The sequence below is a fragment of the Pleurodeles waltl genome, chromosome 1_2, assembly GCF_031143425.1.
Source record: "Pleurodeles waltl isolate 20211129_DDA chromosome 1_2, aPleWal1.hap1.20221129, whole genome shotgun sequence".
Taxonomy (NCBI): Eukaryota; Metazoa; Chordata; class Amphibia; order Caudata; family Salamandridae; genus Pleurodeles; species Pleurodeles waltl.
In genome coordinates, this window is record NC_090437.1 from 570,176,056 (window position 1) to 570,198,626 (window position 22,571).

Below are 22,571 nucleotides of genomic sequence, written 5' to 3' on the forward strand. Positions count from 1 at the left end.
GATAACTTTAATCTTTGCTGCGATCCCACTGGTTGCAAATCAATGGACACCTTCTCCTCCTTTCTCAACAAGAATTACCTCCTGCAATGTTGTCAGAAACCCACACTCACTGCAACGGCCCCACTCTGGATCTGATTATTCCTTACCTAACAGCCAGTGCTTCCATCTCGTAGATTGGTCTCATCATCTTCTACTCCCCTTCATAATTGCATTCACTAAAACCTCTGATTCAGTGCTTTAAATGGGCCGGTACTCTCCGGTACTGAGTACCGGAACTTTTTTATTTTGAGAGGGAGAGTACCGGCACATCTCAAGAAAAACGTAATACTTTTAATTGGAGAGTACCGGCACTTCTCAGAAACAAGCAGGTACTCTGGTACAGAGTACCTGCACTTCTATTTTTCCATTTAAAGCACTGCTCTGATTTACCAATGAAGGAGAAAACCCGGTTTAGGGACTCAACAAACTTCGATATTACAGCCCTTGTGAGCAAAGTTCATTTGAATTTCACAGCGGTAGTTCCTCAACTTGACATTAGCCCTACCACAGGCAAATGAAATACCTGCGTGGCATCCTTGATAGAGGAATTTGCATCTCTCAAGGGCAAGCGCAGCAGACCAAAACGTTTACCATCATGGATCTCGAAAAACCTTTATGAGGAAAGGAAGTAACTTAGAAAACTTGAGAGAGAATGGCGCAATCATCCTTTCTGCTGAGTCTGTTAAGGCTGGTGAATGGGAGGCAAAACTACAAGGACCTCATTTTCAGAGCCACGTCAATGCATATCAGATCCCTCCTGTACATAGCTAAGAACAAGCCTAAACTTCTTTTCAAAGTACTCAAGCAGGCAACCAACTCTTCATCTAAAGCCACACCCATGACCTCTGAGTCCCTTTGGAATGACTTTGCTGAGTTTTGTGAGATTTTAGCACTCAGTTTCCCGTGTTAGCACTGAGATTAGGCAGTGATGGACAATAAGCATTAGGTTTACCTTTACTACCAGCATTTCAATTTCTGAAAATTAGAAGTCAGGCCAAAGAGTGGACTCCCTGCCTTGAAATCTGCAAACTCTGCCATAGTTCCTTCACGGAGATGAAATAAACCTGTTGAAATTGGTGGTTGGACATTTGTTGTATTTACAGCCAATTATTAACCCCCAAACTGGTGGATTAAACTCCTGAAAAACAAAAAGAAAATGTGGCCTAAAAGGCAGCGAAAGGTACGGTTCGGGTCCTGAGCATGCTGGTATCATTGTCTGAATGTTCAAAGGATGGCATATGTGGCTTCTCACAACCTACACACTCATTGTAGGTGTGCTTCCAAAGTCTGCAATTATTGGCAGAGACAGTGCCGGCAAACCACACTTTGACAGACTGTATGCCAACAGAGTCACTGGCATTTGCTGAGTCCAAACCTGGAATCTGCTATCTTTGCAAAAAAATCCACCTTGCTTTCCTTCTCTACCTGGTTGGACTGTCTCCTTCCACCCCCCTCCCCCCCTCACTTTTTCTACAGTCTGCGCAGTTTTGCAATGCACTCTGCGCCCTGAAGTAACTGAAATGTTAAATACAATGTACTACAACGCACGAACATAAATAAATAAGTCTCTAAATCCAGCTGGCATGCCGCCTTCTATGTGATTTCTATGTGGTTTATGAGACAAGTCCTCTAACACCAGAAATATGTTATGCTCACCAACCTGAAAATCAGTCCCTAACTCTCAAGGTGTGTGCATCTGCAGTTAAGTGCGTGTGCTGAGGAGGAAAGGAGGGAGGGGGAGTTAGAAAAGAATACATATTCGCTTAAGAGTATACCTGCTGATGCCCCGAATTTCCAAACACTGCTGCACTCTGTAATTGAAAATATATTGAAAAGACTGGCATTGGAACACATCCCAATTATCCCTGTACAGGGTAATGTGTGCAACGGGATGATGTCAGGACCTCCTCCTATAATAAATTAACCATAAAATGCTTTGGGGGTTTCCATCAAAATTCATTCTGATTTATATATTGACATAGGAAAATGAATGTGTTTGTGCCATGCTTTTATTAAAAACAGTAAAACACACAAAATGAGTTAAAATTAAAAAAAACACTCAAATAAACATAGAAAGTTTTTTAGCAAACCTGAAGTAGTAAATTGTTTTGGGGCGGGTAGTAAATCGTTGACTGCGGAGGATGATTTTGACGGCAGTTTACAAACAACAATCTGAGCAGCAGAAAGGAGGGGGTGCATATGCATGTTCTCTGATCCACAATGGTGAGTTTTGATGCTCAGCAAAGGTGTGATGCCGATGGTGCTTTTCGATGCGAATAAAAAGCAGCACAATCGACGAAGAATTCGCAGCAAAAGTGGAAATAAAATGCACAGTAAGAGGGTGCATGGGTCAGGGAAGAAATTATCATGGGAGAAGATTAACTCGACAATTCGTGGCAGACGAGTTCAAGACAGACACAGCATTATGGACTGGGCTGGGATTTAGGCTATTATTCTGTGACGGGTTTAGGTGAAGAGAAATGGCATACAGGTATTCTCTATTATTGCACAGTACGTTTTCAAGAATGATTAGCCGTTACACACCTGGATACGCACACACTGGCTGATTAGAATTTTTAAACAAAGGAAATGGGTGGTTGTTACAAATGCACCTGAAATCTGTGGCACGCCACGCGGCATACAGCCTGCAGACATACGTTTGTAATTACTGGGAACTAGGACTGGGGTTATTTCGGCCTCTTTCAGGCATGGTTAGACTGTAGGATACATTAGTAATGAAAATACTGCATAGCGATATTATGGCACTTTATTACATAACGCGCTCCCGGTTTTCTACTTGAGCACTGAACGAAGCCCTATTATGATCCGGCACCAAGCTTTCAATTCAATTATATGTGCGCCGAGCGACAGGCAAAGCCTGTGTTTCTCATCTCTTCTAGCAATGTTAAATTCTCTGGTATGTGAGGAAAGTATGTAATTTTGGCGGGATGGAATCGGGTGCTATTTCGAGAGCTGTTACTGCTGCGGGATGATTTATTCCGTGACGGGCAGGTGCACCGTGAGGCACTAAAAGGCAAACGGCCTATTGAAAGTCAATGAGACACATGGAAATGTCACAGGGAGCTGCTCGGGGAATGCAGGCCTGAGTAAATCTTTGCATCTGCATTATTCTGACAATTATCCCTTCCTCCATTATACATGATCCCCGCTTAGTGTCAGCGCGTGAATTGGCATTAGTTCACCGACATGCAACTTCTTCCGCTCTCCCATCACGCAGCCATCTGAAATCCTCCACACAATACTCCTGTGATTGCATGTACCTTTTTCCACTCCTTTCTTTTTCCCCACGACACTACAGACGCTCTGAGAGTTTAAACCGAGAAGAATCTGCCTCCCTTAACATATATTTGCCTGGATATTTTTATTTCGGCGAGTTTAATAAAGGAATCCTGAAGGTTCTCGGGTCTCCTTTGCCAAAAAAACATCTTCCACAAAAGCACCGTTCTCTGCATGGACACATTTGCCCCACAAAAAATGACATTTCAGCTTCGTTAAGGAAGCGCCCAACTTCCTGGTTAATATCGCAAGAGGAAGGTCAGATTCCAGCTATTTAAATATTATTGAATAAAATATATTTTGTGTTATTTTACTCCACACTGAAACGACCTCTTCATATTAATATCAACACGTGTTGGTAAATTCTGAAGGATTTAGTGACAGTGATATAGAGGCTATCGAAGTGACAAGAAGTATACATTTAAAATATGAACACGTGAGTATTTTTCAGTGGGTGTTTGAAACTGATATATCTCTTGAACTGGACCGTTCGGCAGATAGCGCCTTTGACAGACTACCGTAAGTCTCAATTGACACATTGACAAGTCATATTTCCCAAATTGTGAGGCTGTGGATTTATCGTGTTTCATAATTACTGTTGAGAGTTATGAGTTCTTAAACGTGGATTCATTATGCTAATCCTGAACACCTGTGGCATTTCTCCATTATTTCTATATGGTTCACATCCAATCAAGCTTAGAGGGTGAAAAACAGTAGGACCTTGGGGCCTCGCCTTCAAAGCAGTGTATTCAGCAGCCATTGTATCAGTGTTGCCTTACTTTTTATAAGGTCACCGGTCTGACATACAGACCAAGAGGTTGCCAGAGCTAAAGCCACACTTGTTTCACTCTCATGGAAACACATCAGAAGAATCAAAACTACTCTCAGCTTTTAAAAATCGAGATGTATCTAAAGTGGGCTCACTTATAGTGTGACCAGAGGTATCAGCAGCTGCATTTCTTCTTATAGCCGCAGTAGCAGCCACATTTAGGTACTCTTTGGTACAAATGGGAAATATCCAGTGGTAACAGAGTTGCCACCAATAATTCCGACTTTCCCATTAGAAGAAAAAGGCTGGTGAAGGCAATTTATAAAATTATTGAGAGGTGTGCGACTGGCCATCACACTTCACAGTAAATACTGCCATTGTTGGAATGCTGAGGAGTGGAAACATTTCCACAGACTCAGATCCTGGCCATTTCTTTCTGCTCCACAGCATTATCGACCATATTGCCCACCATAGCTGTTACCTCACACCTGCTGACTCTATGGCGGCCTTGCTTTGGCGTCTGACTGTTTTTAGCCACTCAGGTCTAACATTGTCTGTCTGGGATACAAAACTGCATGGTCATCTCAATATATATAAATAAACAAAAGAGGAGGCAGGAATAGCATAGCTAAGCAAACTGAACCGACCTTCGGCTGTGGCATCAGGGAGTTCAGAACATGCCTTTTCTGTTAAGGGACGTTTGTTTGCCTCACTGCACAATTCACAAGGACACGTTTACTGTGATCACTCTGAACTTGTACATGCATTCCCATAATCACTATGAAATATCATACACATGACAGGCCAGGGAAGACAGACAATAAATAATCATATGCAATGTACACAGGGAGGTGTCAGAGCATGACACTTTCACAATTTACATGGGTGGGCTCAGAACCACACATTATTAATTGCTTCAACTTTATTGCAGTCTGATGTTTCTCAGTGAGCTGATATATGAAAGAAATAAAACACGTATGGACCTAGCCACAGAGGTAACTTACACTTGAGAGTAATTGACACATATAAGTTAACTCTTAAATTTTTGAGTAACTTATGACTCTCTCCTCATCTCTTACTTTCAATGGATTTCTCAAATTGGGGAAGGGGAGAATATTGTTAATTTTGGGGGGCATTAAAACTAACATCCCCAATTGCTGTTAGCCTGTTTGCAGCTATGGATCAGGAGGAAGTCTTAAACATACCAAGTTCCTTTCTCACCCATCCTGTAGAGCAGATAAGAGAGGTACGCTTCCATTGGGTGTTTTTCAGGGTTAATGGCTATATGATCGTAAATGGAAGATTGCCAATGATATCACTGCCCATTGCACATATAGGAGTGGTAAATAGACGTCATTAATTGACTACAGTCTTATTTCTTTTCCCATGTCAAGTTTGCTACCTAACCATGATATATTGGACTCTCCATGGAGCAATCATCAAACAATCTCTCTTAACTTCAAGTTAGTTTCAGAGTAATCCTCGCCCTGGAATTTCAAAGAATTGTAATATGTGATATCCGTGATGTTTGTGATAGAGAAACCCTCTCTGCCAAACTCTAAGTCAGGCTCTCAGTCTTAATAAATTAATGAATACATTGCAAAGGCAGCAATTTTTATCTTTCACAAGCGGAAGAAGGAAAATTATAAAATTGCTCAAAAGAAAGCAAGCAAGATGTTTTATGACCATAAAAAAGAACTGTCTGACAAGATCTGGATAGATCAATGGGAAGTTGCCAAAAATAAAGACTGCATAAGGTTTTGGCGTATAATTAACACATGAACTGGGAGCAGTATCAGGCCCAAAATTAGTCCAATCCCAAGTAGTGAGTCGACTTCGTATATTTCAATTTTTTCTTCAGCTAACCATCTAGTGCATGAGGATCTAACCTCCCCCAGGGGATTTACAACTCTGAAGGATGAGATTTGGTTGGACCCTCAAGGGCCCAGATTAAAGAGAGTACATTTCATGCAAGACCCTCTGGAGCTAGGGGCCCAGACAGAATTTTGAATGTTCAACCAAGTTCAACCTTTGATAATATTACAGCCCTCCAATTGAAGGTGGAGAAATATGTGGTATCACATAATATCCTGACCTACCCACATTTATTGATTTCTTCATGGCCTTCAACCGCATAGATTGCCCTACTCAGTGGAGAAAGCTTAGAAATTTTAAAATTCCATTTCATCTACTTAACCTTACTATTTCACTTTATTCCTTTACTTGGTGCTATGTAATGCCTGGGGTGACTGTAGGTTATCACCTAAAATACTGAGAAACAACGGCCTTAATCAAGACTGCTTGTTAGCCCCTTTATTATTTTCTCTCTATATCTTTGATTTACAATCAGCTTTGGCTGCATCAGCTGGGAATGCCCTGGAGTTAGGTCACCGAAATATAGCCTAATTTCTCTATGCAGATGACATTGAGATTTTCAGCCTAACTCCAAGGGGGCTTCCGAGTCCTTTGTATTGTCTGCAGAAGTTTACTGATGATCATTAATTAAAAATAACATCAATAAGAGTAAAGTGATGATTTTAAAAGTTGAGGGAGAAAGACAATTGAAAAACTTTAAGTGGTGATTAGGTACTTGGGAAGTGCTGATTCATACCCATATTTGAGCTCAATATTTTCAGACAATCTTTTTGTGAAAGAACACATTTTGCACTTATCTGGGAAAATGATGGCTCATAATAATACATTCCTATCATGTTATAGGGCTGTAGGCCACAGACAATTTATCCATTTACTTTCAATAAATAATGTAAAAATCCCCACAACTCTAATGTAGGCGATTTAAATCATAGACATGAAATCTTGGACCATTCTCCTTAAAATAGAGGAGAAAATACTTTGCAAAGTCTGTACCGTATGTAGCCACACACTGGTTGAAGCCTTGCGCTTAGATATGCAGCTCCTGAGCATCTATGTTAAGGGGTTGGCTGCCGTCCTTTGTTGAGGCTGCAATCTTTTGCTTAGCAAAAGGCACTCCTTTAGAAGCCTACTCTGTTCAGAAGCATTTGACCAATGAAGGACTACCAACATGTTTCTCAAGAATTTTAATGAAGCACTACAGCACTTTAATATGAATAAGATTGAGTTTATGGCAATGTCTCGTTTAGCACTGAAGAGCTTTCTAAAACAAAAGCATTAAGAAGACTTCAAGGGATTTAGATACTTTGCTTGTATGGAAAAGAAAGATGGAGGTAATTGTTTCTACATGCTCTGGTGCTCAACCCCAACCATAGTTGAAGTGCAACTTCGAGCTTGGTGTTCATCATTTTTTGTTTCGAGTGAACATTTTGCCAGTAATTATTATTACAGGAGCATGGTTGGGCGTGGCTCCAGAATTCATATTGAGTAGTCTCTGCGGTGTTTCTTTACAAACTTTACAGTGTGTTCTTTTTCTGTGCCGTGCATTGTATAATAACAGTCAATCTTTGTTGAAACCACTGTTTCTGATATACGGAGTGCACTTAGTGAAAGATGTCATGCAACTTTTATTTAATTCAGTAAATGAAATGATATGTTTTTTCACCTTCTTAAAATGTGTTTAGATACATATTATGTAGTTTATAATCTATGTAATGTGGATCTCATTGTAGATTTGTATCTCATGAACACTATTGAAATTGAGTAATTTTCCTGATTTTGCCTATTCACAAAATCGGAGTGTAAATTAATCAAAAGTGTAGACTTGGAGGTGTGCAGCACGGTCATCGAAAGATGGCCACTGGATACTGGAGCTCCCACTCCTCAATCCAATCTTTTGCTTCCAGCGGGGACCAGAGCTATATTCCGCCACTTCTGCATATAGTGGGATGCAGCCCGGGGGCCAGTGACCACATTGGTGACTTTTTCTCTCAAAATTCGGCCTCTACTGCCATGCGTCCCACCTCTCAACTTTTAACGGTGGGAGGCGTGGTGGGAGTTTTCTGCCCTTTTCACCGATGACAGGAACAGGAGTGATGCGCTTGCTTTCGCTAGGTCGCTTCTTTCTTCCTTTTCTTCAGTTTTGATCTGCCTGCTCTACACATCCAGAAATATCCCTGGCATGATTTATTTTTATCCTTAGTGTTTTTGTTTCCTGAATTAACATCATACCTTCACTTCAATTGAGATGGCCCTGGTGAATATGTCTTTGTAACATTACTTTCTTCAAACATATTCCTGCCATTTGCCAATTTCTTCTTGTTTTTTTGCTGGACTTTGTCTTGGTTCTTGTGAGAAAACAGGGCTGATTGCAGAGGCCCCCTAACTTTTTGCCCCCATTTTCCACTTTTTGCTGGTGTTTTCCTGACTCTGATGGTGCCCTGGCTACTGCTAACCAGTCCCAGGGCCTGTGCTCTGTGTAAAATCAATATGCAAATTAGGCTAATTATAATTGGCTAAGTTAACCTACCTATAAGTCCCTAGTATATGGTAGGGCGTCTAGGTTTAGGGACCACAGCATAGGTAGTGCACCCATAGGTGCACTGCTGAGGTGCCCAGTGTCATTTTAAAGGCAGGCCTGCCTTGCTGGCTGCTTTTAAATTAAAGTTATATGCAAATTCGACTTTGGAATTAAAAGTAGTTCCAAAGTCTTAAACTACCTTATTTTTACATATGTCACCCCTAAGGTGTGCCCTATGTGCCCCTAGGGCTGGGTGCCATCTAACTATAAGCATGGACTTTATAAAAATAGTTTTATAAGCCCTGGTGAGGTAAAAACAGCCAAATTCGTTTTTCCCTCATTGTAGTAAATGGCCTTCATAGGCTAGAATGGGGAGACTTTGTTTTAAATTTTAAAGTCTCCTTAAAAGATGCATACCAAGAATTTGGTATCAAATTAATTGTTGTAATAAATCCCACAACTTCCAGTTGTGGGATTTAATATAACTTGTTCAGGTAAAAAGTTTTAGACTTTACCTAAAAAGTTGCCAATTTCAGCCCTGCATTGTTTTTGCTGCTGTGCTCTGATTGGCCAGCCTGCAGCAGCTTAGCCAAGCTGCCTTGATGAGGTGTGAAGTGGCCTGGCTTCACACAAAGGAATGTGCTTGTGGGAGAGAATCTCCCCTCAGCAGATGGTGAGGCAGGAAGAGGAGGGCTGCCAAACTGGTCTTCAAAGGCAGAGAAAGACATTTGGAGCAACCAGCAACACCCCCACATCCTGCAACCCCAGACAACTAGGTGCCCCCTTGATTAGATTAGGAGAGGGCAGGAGAGGGGTGTGTTTATGATTTTTAGCCACACCAGTGGGTGGGCTCAGCCAGATGTAACCTCCAAAAATCCGATTCAGCCATGTTGGATTTTTAGAGAATGTTGCCTTCTGGGATGGATTTTTGCCACACTTCCCAGGAAGTGGTCATCACAGGGGGACGACCCTGTACCTGATTGGAGAACCAGGACCCCCCTGCTTTTCACCCAGGAGCAAGGATAAAACTGGCAGACCTGCACCCACACCTCAGATCCCCACCAGAATTCAACAAGAAAAGAACTAAAGGAGAAGAAGGACTGCCCTGCTGGACCCCTGGCCTGCACCTGGAACCTGCACTCAGAAGGACTGCACCAGCTGCACACTTGTGCTTCACCACAAGAAGGACTTTGCCTGGCTTCAACTGGTTCAAGGAGGGACTCCCTGTTTGCTACAGGTGATAAATTGCTATCCAGAGTCCCCTGCACCAACTCCTGAAGAAAGTGACCACTGACCACTGTCCAGTGGCCAAAAAGGAGTTTGCGCCAGGTGCATTCTGGGAGTGGTAGTCCGCACCCCCCAAGGACCATCTCAGAACTTCTGGACCCTTGGGGTGAGCTGTGGACCCCAAAAGAACCTCAAAAGAACATCTGGGTGAAGCCCCAGAAGTTTGGAGAAGATTTGAGAATTTTTGTAAAAAAGCTCCATAGAGGGACCGACCCGCCGCGGAAATTCTAGCTGGCTTGCCTCAACCGCGACCCGGCCTGATTTGGTGGTTCGTCCCTGTAAAGAAAAATCTCAGAAAAAGAGACTAAGTCCGAAGGTAAAAAGTTGACCGGGACCTCCCAGCCATCGTATCCGAGAAGGGCTCCATGGACGTCGGATCAAGATCCAGGTTTACCCCGGTCGAAAGATTTTCACCTCGAAAAAACGACTAAGTCCGAAGGTAAAAATCTCCACCGAGGAATCCAGCATCGCGTATCCGGAGAAGGGCTCCAGGGGGTCGGATAGGACTGTCAGGTTCGTCCCGCTGAAGAAAATCTTCAAAATAAAGACTAAGTCAGAAGGTAACTTTTTAACCGAGGCCTCCCGCGACCTGTAGCCGAGCAGGGCTCCATCGCGGTCGGCCTGAAACTTTGACTTTGCCCCGGTCGAGGTGCAACCAGATGACCCGATTGGCGCTTTTTGTTTCTAAGCGCTAGAAAAATAATAATTCTTTAAAAATTCATATCTCCGGTTCCCTTTATCCGATTTTATTCGTTTTTGTGTCATTTTAAAGATAAAAATATAAACTATTTTTATAAATTGGATTTGGATTTTTAAACTGTTTCCTGTGTTTTATTTAATTACTGTTTTGTGATATTTGAATGCTTTACACACTGTCTCCTAAGTTAAGCCTTGACGCTCGTTGCCAAGCTACCAAGGGTTGAGCTGGGGTTAATTTACTGAGACCTAACTGGACCTAAGTGGAGGTTAGTGGCTTGTTGCTAGGTGTAGGTACCTACCTGCCCTTACCAATAACCCATTTTCCAACAGTTCTTTATTCCATCCCAACCATTGTTGTGTTCTCTACATACTTTACGCTTTATTTAAAAAATGGCAGAAGGGGGTTGTTTGCCCTTGAAAAATGGATCCCTCACTAACGTTACATCTGATTTGCACAAAGAAAATTATGTTGGGGAAACAAAAGTCTCAAGAAGGACCCACTTTCCCCCAGGAAATCTCCTCTCCCAATCACCATGAAAGATTTAATGGACAAACTTAAAATGCTAAAACCCTTCATGGTGGAAACAAATGCTATCCTCCAATGCCTGGAGCACAAATGATCTTCTCTCAGGTGCAGGGTCTTAGACTTAAATACCAACATCGCGGTGGCTCAGGTTTTAACTTCAAAAATGGACACTATGGTCAAGGAGATTGACACCCTTAAAAGACAGACTGAGGAATTAGACAATCTAAATCATCGTAACAACCTTTGTTTATATGGTAGTCCATATGGTAGGGGGAGACATGATTGCCTTACTACACACTAACTTACTCAGAATATTTTGTCTCACTGTCAGTACTACCCTTAACATTCAAAGGGCTCAACCTCTTGGTTCCAAGCTCTCTGGCTGAAATTCAACTTCCATCCTCTTTCTTCAATACACTGACTTAATGCAAATCCTCTCCACCTTCAAGCAAAGAAAACAAATTATGTTCTCTGAGCATATGGTTTTCCTCTCACAGGATGTTTCCAGAGGTACAGCTGCTCAACACAAGGAATTCTAAGACATGTGCCTCTCATTGGGAATTATGAGCACAATATATGGGTTTATCCACCCATGTCTCTATAAGGTTACCTACAAGGACAAGTCTTTATCCCTCAATTTTCCTGCTCAACTCAGAGTTCATTCACCCTCACAAAAGAGAAGATATGGATCCAGGAGGCTCATGAGTTTTCCTTCAAATTTTGCTTTGTCTACTTCTAATTTATTTGTCTTATTGGTTGATGAAATGTAAGTAATGCCTCTGATGTAGACTAATGTTTTTTCTCCCTTTTTCCTTCAGGTCCTTTGTCTGTTGTTGTTGTCATCCTCAATTTTTGCGTATTATTCTGATGTAGTCTATTACCCATCACCTGAAAGTCCATCCCATACCTTCCTTCTCTATTGGGTAAGATCTTCCTATGTGATTTATGCTTGTCTTTTATTGTTTAATTCAGTTTTTGTCCTCTCTTCTTCATCCTTTTTTTCTGCTCTAAGGTCTAATATTGTCTAACATCTCTGGTCACTCTCTCTTCTTGTTTTCTTCTTGTTATATCTCATCTATATCGGACCTGGTGTCTCTGCTGGCTCATCCCCCATGTTGTTCCTCTGTGCTTCTTTGCAATTTTTCATCTTTTTCCCTAATATTCTCCTTATGGTTCAAGTACTTTCAACTCTGAACCATACGTCTTTCCTTTACCTTTTTTGGGTCTCTTTTAGACTCATCCCTAATTAATATACTCCTTTTCTCTCCTAGTTTCTGAGTCAACTTATTATTAATCATTTTTTCCCATGTTCCATTTAGACAGCTGCATTGGTATACAGTTAATCTGTCTATTAGGCTTTATGTTCACAGAGGTTATTGTTATGTACCCTGTTCTCCAAACATCTGCATGAATAACCTTAGAATTGCATCTTGGAATGTTAAAGGCCTTCACAGCTCTATCAAAAGACAAAGAGTTCTCACATACCTTTCCACAATCTCTTGTCATATTGCAGTGGACAACCCACCTTCTTGAAAAAGAGTTTCACCTCCTTAGAAAACGTTGTGTTGGATCTTTTTATAGCTCTTCTGCTGCTCACCAAAAAATTGCATTATTATGTTGCTCCACAAAAGTTTATCTGTCAATATTTTAAAACAAGAAACTAACTTTGATGGTAGATGACTTCACTTAGATATTCAAATCAATGGTTGCCCTTTCTTCTTTTTTAATATCTATGGACCCAATTGGGTTGATATAACCTTCTGGAATTCACTTTAAATTAAATTAATGTTGGTTATGAATGTTAATCATTTAATGGGTGGGGATTGCAACCAGCTCCTAGACACCCTGTTAGACAGAAAATCTGTATTCAAATACATTCCCAATAAAATGCACAAGGACTTTCTTAGAACAATCTCTGACAGAGGTGTAGTTGATACATGGTGAATTTATAACCATGGCCTTTCAGAATACTAAATTTTTTCACCTACTCACTGTTCCTCCTATATTTTTCTTGATAAACATCTCCCACAGCATCTGATAAGCGCTTACTTAGGTCCCATCCTTATCTCTAATCATGCTCCAGTAATCATAAATATAGAATTTACCCAATGTTCTTCCTGCTCTAATCGATGATGTTTTAATAATGCATTCCTTCAGGATTTACAGTTTGTAGCGGGTTTTCAACAATTTGCTATCAAATTCTTTAGCAATAACATAATTCCTGAGATCCAGTTTCACCATGTTCGGGATTCCTTCAAAGTGACAGCAAGCAATGACATCATTATCTATGGCTCTTTAAAAAAAAAAGGCCACTGTTAATGAATCTTTTAATATCCTACAACACATCAAAAAACTAGAGCATAAATACCGTACCACGTCCAATGAAGAAGTTCTTGAACAACTCATCCAGGCTAAACTTAGTTTTAACTGGACCGCCAAAAATAACACTAGTAGTGCCATTTAAAAACTAACACTAAATATTAAGACAGTTCTAATTAAGCTGGTAAGTTGTTAGCCAATTATCTAAAAATCAAAAAACAAAAGTCCAAAATAGAAGTCATATATGATGTCTCCAGTAACCAACTGTTCAAAGACCAGGAGATTATGGCTTATTTTGTCGATCTTTATTCTACATCACATATAGAAGATACAACTCCCAGTCAAGCCTCCTTTGACTCCTTTTATCATACAATCCCTAAAATGCAAACTTCTCCAATTAATTTTACCCCCTTGGAGGCAGAAATCTCCTGTGCAGAGATCAGTACGGCTATCTCTAAACTTCCAAAAGTCAAGGCACCTTGTCTGGGTGGCTTTACGGTAGGATTTTACTCTACATTTTCTAATCTTCTAGTACCTAAACTTTTATTACTCATTTAACATCTTCCCGTTTCTGACTCCAAAGCAGGATTCTTCTTCGGAGCTATGATATGTCTAATTCCTAAAAAAATAAGGATTTGTCTGAGTGCAAGAACAACAGATCCATTTCTCTCAACAATACAGATTGCAAAACATTCTCAGCGATTCTGGCCCTTTGTGATAACTATCTAATCCCCTCTCTGGTTGGTATAGAACAATCTGGTTTTGTCCAAAGTCGAAATATTTCTGATAATACCCTCACTTTCCTAAATATTACTCATTGTGCTTCTAAAAGTAAAACCTCCATCGCGGCTGTCACTCTGGATGCCGAAAGGAGCATTTGATCCTGTAAATTGTGAATTTGTGTTCAGATCCCTCAAATGGCACGGTTTTGGTCCCAGGATTCTGCAATATGTTAAGATTCTCTACACCTCTCCTTCCACCTAGGTTTTTACCAATGGCTTTCAATCCCATTTTTTCCTCCGGACAAGAGGTAGTACACAGGGTTGTCCTCTATCGCCTTTACTTTTTACTCTGGCATTGGAATAATTCCTTGAATCTTTACATAATTCACATGCTCTTACTGGCTTTCTTCACTGTAAATTGAATTTTAAATTCCCTTCTTATGCTCATGATAATTTATTATATGTCTCCAATCCTCATATTTCCATCCCAAGTTTCTCGGTTTGCTGCCTTTCTGTTCGTCAGTTTCCAGATAGCCAGTAAGTATAGACAAATCCGACATAATGCCTCTCAATGAATTCTGTCTCAAATACATTTTTAGGACACAAGTCTCATGTGGAACTCTTCTGAAATCAAATGTTTAGGTATTTTGTATTCTCTCTCTATCAAGGTCACCATTAAGCTAAATATAGATGTAATTAAATATTGAATTTCCACCCTATCTACTCAAAGGTCACCCTCATATCTTTAATGGTGGGCCAAATTACATACAATCAAAATGATGTTCCTGTCAATTATCAATTTCTTTTTTATCGATGTTTCAGCTCAGGTTGCATCATACCTTCTTCAGACTCATCGATAGCGTACAATCCAGGTTCTTATGGAACAAGAGGCCAGCCCAAATCTACCTATCCAAATGAAAAAAACTCAAAACAAAATGGTGATGTAAACTTTTGTAATTACCGTCAATATCACTCTGCATTCACCCTCAAACAGATTTGGTCTTCATTAGGTATTTCAGTCTCTTCTTTTGTCCACTCTAGCATACTATAATGCTTTAATTTCTCATTTTTCTTTTTGTCATTTGTTTTAAGGCCAAGGTCTATGTTATCACCACAACTCAACCACTCCAGTCATCTTGCCAAGATGCTTATATCTCAGGCTTACACACCTTTTCAACTCGTGTAATGATCCCCCATGTGGTACAACCCTAAAATTGCCATAGATAGTGCTCAAATATCTACCTGATTGGCCAACGGTATTACAGCTATCTCTCAACTCATAGAGCAAAAGCAACAAAATGTTACAACAATGGTTACTTAATCTAAAAAAAAAACAAATTAATTTAAACTTATTATTTTTTTATTAAAAATGTTTTTTCTGAAGATTACATAAAAAATACATTCCCACCCAATGTAAAAAAATATATTATGCCTTAATATGTATTAAAAGTGATTTATAGGATTAATTTATTGAAAGCAATTAAGTTATATACCAAATAAATCATATGTGTTCGAAGGTGTGAAAGCCCTAAAGACAATGCAGAGCCATTTACTACCATAACCTGATAGGGAACCTTTTTTCTAAAAAAAAAAAAAAACAGATATCTGTAAATACTGTGAAATCCTAAGATCCATACAATTCCCTGAAGCACACAAATCTAAATGTCCTGAGGAAGTTGTATCCTGTCCACTGGGCAAAGCCCGTTTACTAGGAAATATCACATGAGGAACTGAAGATGTCATGTTATTGTGTAACACGTTAAACTGACTGATTTATTTCACTGAACAAGGCAGTTCCTTCTATTGTTGAGGAATCCAGTTTTCCAGCAGCTTGAATTTTCCTAAGATGTTACCAGTATATGATGCTCTGAAACACTAAATTTACTCTGATAACCCAGAATTTCCGGGTTTACCCCAATGCATAAATAAACTTTCAAATGTATTGTTTCCTTTTCTTCCGGGAATGCCTTTCACAAAACCTAACTCCATAGGCCCTGGAGCATCAAAATGTTCATGTTCTTCTGTGGTCAGTCTGGATACAAACATCATGGTCATAAACTTATTTTTCTTGTAGAGACACACAGATAAAGAATGATGTAATTGTAAAACGAAATCTAAGAGATTTGCAACTTTGTAGGAGGATTAACAACCTGTGCTAGTACATCATACAACTGTGAAAAACGAATAAACACATTTTTTTCCATACTAACCAGTCTCAACTATCAAATGATTAATGGTGGTTAAATAACATAATAAGTCGTGATAGCCCTGTTTCACATTTAAAAACTCACTATTTAAGGCAAGAGCATATGATTTTATGTCAAATAATTTCAGTTTTTTGCTGCAGAAGGCAGAACAGTTCTACAGCTGTGGATCATTGCATTCAACTAATGGAGTACATGAATCTGAAGCATCCCACAAAAAGAAAAGTTAACACAGACTACGTTGGTTTGGTCCTCAGAAAATGTTATGGGTTTGTGGAAGCTTTATATGATGTGCAATTTTGATTGATGAACAATTTGTGCAAATTAATGATTTCTATGATGAATTTAGTCGTAACTGAAGAATTAATGATGTTGCACATTAAAAGAAGTTGTTTTTGGTGTTTAGAAGTTTGTTTATTAATGTAGTTTAGTTATGCCATATTTTTGTGTGTCACCATTATGTTAAAATGGATGCACTTTTTTGATGTCCTGCTCATCCTGCCCCTGCTTTTTCCCTCCTCCTAATCAATGTCCCGCTGTAAGCCCTCTCTCCTTACAGTTTCCACAGAGCACATTGTATTGTGACATAGGTAATAACTTTACTTAGAGAGCACAGCATGTAATGTGAGTGAAGCTTTCCATTGTGTTCCTGATGCATCATTCTAAACAACATTTCCATTGGAAGGTCTGATATAGGCCTGCAAGCATACTAATATATGAGTCTTTGTTTGAGAATGTTTTGTATTTTATTTTACATCTCCTGACTGCTGTTGCTGTGGAAGCTAACAGAAGCTACCTTAGAAATGGGCTAGTGCTTAAGAGTCTTAAAATTACATCCTTGTTTTTGATTTGTCCAATGTCAGCTAGCCATGTCTGCTGAATCTTGCTAATTGCTTATGCATAAAATGTATATTAAACCCCTGGTATTTTGGGTATGGAGGTGACTTGTAATTTTTCTCCTGAGGCTCTATCCAGTCTGCTCGATTGTTTTCTTCTCCTTTAGGATGGTGTCAGTTCTCTTTATGAGCCAGACACTTAGAATTGTGAGGGTTTCTTCCTATTTAATTAAGATTTAAACATTTCAGATTTATATCCATAGCATTCACTGCATTCTTTTGTATTGCTTACACTAAGATTTCCGTAATAAAAGTCTAAACTTAATTTTTATCTGGGGCTCCTTTTCTGAGTGACCCCAGTGACTATTTGATATACTCTGCTATATTGGTAGTGATTTTAACTGTTTTCCTGTCTTTCTGCTTATTTACTGTTTCTCTCTTTTTCTAAATTGGTTTCCAAATGTTATTGTGTTGTTTTCTTGATTTCTAGTCTTCTTTTTATGTGTGGAATCTCCACACTCTTAAATGTACTACTCCTAAATACCTTTGTTAATAGCAAACAATCATAAACATGCACAAAGTGTAAGTTTACCTTTGTGAATCAAGACCCTAGTGTACAAAGCCAGTGTGTCTCGTGTTGTGTGTCGTCATCACAATGTCTCAATCAAGAAGAAAATTATTGCAGTCTCAAAATAGTAAAACATGTATTTGCAGCATACACAACAGTAGAAAGCTACTTTGAAAAGTATGCCCCTACAAAAGGATGCTCAATTTTTTGAAGGTGCCATTTGTTTGTAGTTCCTTAGCAATAAACTTTATGCATAGTTCCAAAGATGATTTCCTTTCCCCTGGTTACGGTATTAGAATGGGAGAGTCTAGCATCTCCTTAAATCAAATGTTGGCTTACTGGCTATTTATGATATGGTCCGCACCTTATACATAAAAGCTATGCTGATAAGAGCCTATGCATTTCAAAAGAATGCTTCAGATCTTGTTAAATATTTCATATATTTCATTTAAGTTCAATAAAATAAGATTACGTTTTACAATATTATTTTCAGTTCTAAAATAAAAAAAAACTTTCTCAGAATGCCTATAGTGAAACTTTTCCATTTGTTTGATCTTGGCTAGCCGCAGCTTTGCATTGGTTTATCAAGACATTAAGGCAAGAGGGAGATTTGAAGTCTAACTTTTCACATGGGACTGGTTTTACTAGTTTTAGTTATGCACCTGAAAGCACACGATAATAGTTAAAACAGCATTAGAGCCCTTTACCATGGCAGCAGCAGCTAGAACTGTCAGAATGTATACATCTCATGAAAACCTTCAAACCCATTTGCATGGATAATACTAGCTTCTGAGAGCAAAAGCAAACAATTTTATGCAGCTCTGAGGCGAAGCCTCTGGGATGCAAATCATATTTCTCTAGCACTGGCTGAGGAAAATGTGATAGAAGATGGTGTTAAGACTATTTTTTCAAAGTAAACTAGATCAAGCCTCCAAAAGGCGAAAGGGTCTTAATGTTCCACAAGTGACTGAATTTGAAAATTCCATTTGGGAAGGTACGTCGTGCGATAAAATGTCCTATATATCACTGAACAAATGTGCGTTTTGAATGTGCAGCTGTGTATGAATATGTGCACATATGTGTGATGAGAGACAGTGAGTGAATGTGTTTGTGTTTCTAACTTTCTACAGATTGTTTCGCCAATGAAAATTAACGGAAGTAAACTCCATTGTGAGTTACTAGAGCAGAATTTGATCTAATGTCAGAACGGAGGACATAGTTATCACAGATGGGTGTATAACATCACGATTTACTAGCACATCAGCTGACAAAGCCACTAAGAACCGAACTTGAAGACCAGTGGCCGGGTTATGCAAGGAAACTCAGCTATAACTCAACGTTTTGTAAGTTAATGTATATTTAGAATGAAGGGCAAAGCTTCCACTTACTTACCCTTTCTAGTCCTCTGTGTCAGGTTGGGCAAGTAAACTGAGTCTTATTTAAGGCTCACACAACTGTAAATCAGCAAGTGTTGTATATCTCGTACAGTGCAAGAAATGCCCTTGGGAATACTATGAGGATGAGAACAAAGGCCCTGATTTATTCAAAAGGGGCGGCAGCACGGTGTTGCGCCAAAATTAGCAGCGCTGTGCTGCACCACTTTTGGAACCCAGAGATGCGCCGTATTTACAGGAATACGATGCAACCCTGCATTTCCCCCTGTGCAGGTGCAGATTTAAGCTGCTTACGCCAACGCAGGCATCCTTGCACCATAGTACAAGGGTGACTGCGTTGAGGGGATAGATTGTTTACGTGCAGGAAGGTGTCCCTTCCTGCACATAAACAATTTATAATGGTGATTTTGCACTTCTATGTGGGCTGCAAAGCACAGCCCACATAGAAGTACCAAAGCGTCATTTTAAAATGATTGTTTATGAGCAGGAAGGGACACCTTCCTGCACATAAACAATTACCCATTGCATTTAAGGCCAGATGTATCAAAGGATTTTGCATTCGCAAACAGTGCGAATCGCAAAATTCCACCGTTTGCGAATGCAAAATCGCCTTTCATGATTTAAAAAAAGCGAGTCCTTAACATTGCGACTCCGATTAGGGAATCGCAATGTGCGGTTTCCTAAATAAGTAATCGCAAATAGGGAAGACCTATTTGCGATTACTTTATTCACATGTATCATGCATTTCCTAAATGCGAATTTAGCATTTAGGAAATGCAATTACCACAAATTCAAGTTTGGTGGTAAGCATGTGCAATTTTTAAAAATGCATTACAAATTAATTTTTAAAAATGACATGTAGGGCACACATGCCCTTTGTGCATGTGTGCGCTTTACATGTCCACAAATATTTTTTAGGGTGTATCAAAGGGGGCCTTAGGCCCCCAGCATCCTGGGGTTTGCATTACCTAATTTGCGAATTCCTAACAGGAAACCGCAAATTAGGTAATGCAAAACTATGGGAAAGTACCATCTTGGATGGGATTTTACCCCCATTTTTACATGTGTGTCAGTTTGTTTTTGCTTGTCTCACTGGGATCCTGCTTGCCCGGACCCCAGTGCTCATAGTTTGTGGCCTGAATATGCGTCCCTGTGTAGTGACTAACTGTGTCACTGAGGCTCTGCTAATCAGAACCTCAGTGCTTATGCTCTCTCTGCCTTTAAAACTGTCACTATAAGTTAGTGACCATTTTCACCAATTCTAATTGGCACACAGGAACACCCTTATAATTCCCTAGTATATGGTACCTAGGTACCCAGGGTATTGGGGTTCCAGGAGATCCCTATGGGCTGCAGCATTTCTTTTGCCACCCAGGGGGAGCTCAGACAAATCTTACACAGGACTGCCACTGCAGCATGAGTGAAATAACGTCCACGTTATTTCACAGCCATTTTACACAGCACTTAAGTAACTTATAAGTCACCTATATAACTAACCTTCACTTGGTGAAGGCTAGGTGCAAAGTTACTAAGTGTGAGGGCACCCTGGCACTAGCCAAGGTGCCCCCACATAGTTCATGTCAATCTCCCCAGACTTTGTGAGTGCGGGGACACCATTACATGTGTGCACTACATATAGGTCAATACCTATATGTGGCTTCACAATGGTAACTCTGAATATGGCCATGTAACATGTCTAAGATCATGGAATTGCCCCCCCATTGCCAAATCAGGTATTGGGGTGCCAATCCCATGCATCCCCAGGGCTCCACAATGGACCAGCTTTCTGGGGTTGTCAGTGCAGCTACCGCTGCTGCCACCCCACAGACAGGGTTCAGCCCTCCTGGGGTCTGGGCAGCCCTGTCCCAGGAAGGCATAACAAAGGATTTCCTCTGGCAGAGGGTGTTACACCCTCCCCCTTTGGAAATAGGTGTTAAGGGTTGGGGAGGAGTAGCCTCTCTGAGCCTCTGGAAATGCTTTGAAGGGCACAGATGGTGCCCTCCTTGCATAAGCCAGTCTACACCGGTTCAGGGATCACCCAGCCCCTGCTCACTCGCCTGTCCATCACCACCCCAGGGGTGGTGCCCAGAGCTCCTCCAGTGTGTCCCAGACCTCTGCCATCTTGAATCCAGAGGTGTGAGGGTACAATAGAGGCCTCTGAGTGGCCAGTACCAGCAGGTGACGTCAGAGAACCATCCTGATAGGTACTTACCTCACTGGGTGGCCAATCCTCCTCTGAGGGCTATTTAGGGTCTCTCCTGTGGGCTTTTCCTCAGATAACGATTTGCAAGAATTCACCAGAGTTCCTCTGCATCTCCCTCTTTGACTTCTGCCAAGGATAGACCGCTGACTGCTCCAGGATACCTGCAAAACTGCAACAAAGTAGCAAGAAGACTACCAGCGACATTGTAGCGCTTAATCCTGCTGGCTTTCACGTCTGTTTCCTGGTGGTGCAAGCTCTGGGGGCTGTCTGCCTTCACCCTACACTGGAAGCCATGAAGAAATCTCCCGTGGGTCGATGGAATAATTCTCCTGCTCCAGCAGGCACCCAACTTCAGCATCACCGGTACTATGGGACCCCTCTCATCCAGACGAGCGTAGCCCCTGGAACACAGGTGGTGGACCCCAGTGACCCAGACTGTCCAGTGGTCCAATTGTCCAAATGTGGAGGAGGTAAGTCCTTGCTTCCCCTCTCCAAACAGTAATCCTGTGCACTGTGTGAACTGCAGCTGCTATGGCTTCTGTGCACTTTTGCAAGGCATCCTTTGTGCACAGCCTAGCCCAGGTCCCCAGCACTCCGTCCTGCATTGCTCAACTCGCTGAGTTGACCACCGGCTTCATGGGACCCTCTTTTGTAGTGTTGAGATGACCACCGTACTCAGTTTTCTTGAACCTGTGTTCAAGTACTTCTGCGGGTGCTGCCTTCATGTGCATGGGCTCTCGGTGCTGCTGAGGGCCCCATCTGTCTCTTCCAATTGGCGACCTCCTGGTCCTTCTGTGGCAGCACCCTTTTTCTTTAACCGCAACGATTGCAGCTAACAAGGCTTGTTTTCAGTCTTTGTGCAAGGAAACAACTCTGCATCCTCCAGCACTCAACGGGACATCTTCTGCACAAATGAGAAGTTCCTGCATCTTTCGTTGTTGCAGAATCTTCAGCTTCTTCCATCTGGAGGCAGCTATTTTGCACCTTCATCTGGGGTTTAGTGGGCTCCTGCCCCCCCTGGACACTTTCGTGACTCTTGGACTTAGTCCCCTTCCTTTGCAGGTCCTCAGGTCCAGGAATCCGTCTTTAGTGCTTTGCAGTCTGTTGAATCTCCTATCACAAGTTTAGTGTGTTTCTGGGGAAGTAGTATCACTTTACTCTTACTTTTCGGGTTCTACGGGTGGGACACCCTTAGTGTTTTCTTACACTCCCAGCGACCCTCTACACACTACACTAGCCTAGGGGTCCATTTGTGGTTCACATTCCACTTTCTTGATATATGGTTTGTGTTGCCCCTAGGCCTATTGCATCCTAT

At 40.9% G+C, this 22,571-nt stretch overlaps 1 long non-coding RNA gene across 1 annotated transcript in view; it reads left to right on the top strand.

Moving 5' to 3' along the window:
• The window catches only part of LOC138295691 (uncharacterized), a 59,975-nt gene extending 42,677 nt beyond the window's left edge, over positions 1–17,298 (top strand). The window contains exons 3-4 of the long non-coding RNA XR_011203667.1: positions 11,829–11,933; positions 16,399–17,298. This is a non-coding gene — a long non-coding RNA (uncharacterized lncRNA). The remainder of the gene's footprint in view (positions 1–11,828; positions 11,934–16,398) is intronic.
• The last annotated feature ends 5,273 nt before the right edge of the window (positions 17,299–22,571 follow it).